The following is a 1369-nucleotide window of genomic DNA, read 5'->3' on the forward strand; positions in this document are numbered from 1 at the left end:
CCTCCCCACACCTTAAGCTTACTTACAAACTTTCAGTTCTAGTGAAAATAATAATGGTTCATGTAGCTATGTAAAGATGTCCAACAAAGATAATAATAATAACAGTTCGTCCATCATGAAAGGATGACGACCTTTAACATTTAATTTTGAGGAGGAAGAGAAGTTATGGACTACCGTTAAGTTCTTCAACAGTAAACACCAGTATATAGATCTAATATGTCATTAATTTCTGATGCTGGATCAGATGTCTCCGTACTCCGTACTCTTGATATCGGTATGGAGAGAGGTCAGAAACATCGTACACACTGGGCTCAGTACACGTAACTAGCTGTCCGTGTGGGCGCGCTTATCTTCCTTATTTCCATCTGCCTTCTTTCTGCGTCACTGGATGGTCGTTTATTGGAGGTGGGTTTTTTTAAGGGGGGGCGGGAATGGGATAGGGGTGGGTGGAGTGGGATGGAGATTGTGGGTAGGGGGCGGAGATGGGGTAAAGGGCAGACTTCATTTTAAAAAATTGCCGACACCAGCGCGATCACAAGTGCAGCACGGAAAGCACTGTCAATACAGTACTATAAAATATGATAATGTTTGTGCGTAGCCCCTCAACAAAAACGTCAATTTTATGGCTTCTGGGCCTAGAGGCCGGAACTAGGTGACCCCGTTATACCCAATGCACACTGCTAATCGAAGTTAGTCGAATTCAGTCGAAGTCAGTCGAAGTCAGTCGAATTCAATCGAAACCAGTCAGAGGCAGATAGGTTTCCCTCCACAGAGAGACAATATAGCTACCCTTTAAGCACAAGTTGATCAAACCCTCCTAAATCAAACAGGATTGTTTTGGCAGTGCACACAAACAGGTTTTCTTTCATAGATAACGCAAAAATGTACCCCTTAGGCACACTACGATCGATGAATTCGATTGTAACCTTCAAATGAAACTCGTACATTTTTCAAGGTCTCGAGTTGAATAGGTCGTATTGTGCCGAAACGGAAGCGTTTGTCTCTCTATGAAGGAATATCTGACTGGTCCCGATTTAATCAGTTGAATCCGATTTGCTGGGCATTATTCCCAGTTTTAGACCATCTGCATTATAGCACCGGTAAATCAGGCCAGGTTTGACAGAGTTCGTGCCGAATCAGCAAAATGCGAATCGATCGCAAGTGGTCAACAGATTTTCGTTTGTTTTGTCGTTCTCTGGACCAAAGTTCACTCTAAATGAGGAAGGTAGTCAATTTACGAATCTAAAAACACGGAATGGTTTAGGTTTGGTTTTTATTATTATTGTTAGTATTATTTTTTTTCTTACATGTATAATTATTATTATTAGTATCATTATTCTCATTATTCTTATTATCTTTTATTAATATA

This window comes from Aplysia californica, unplaced genomic scaffold (genome assembly GCF_000002075.1).
Source record: "Aplysia californica isolate F4 #8 unplaced genomic scaffold, AplCal3.0 scaffold00118, whole genome shotgun sequence".
NCBI lineage: Eukaryota > Metazoa > Mollusca > Gastropoda > Aplysiida > Aplysiidae > Aplysia > Aplysia californica.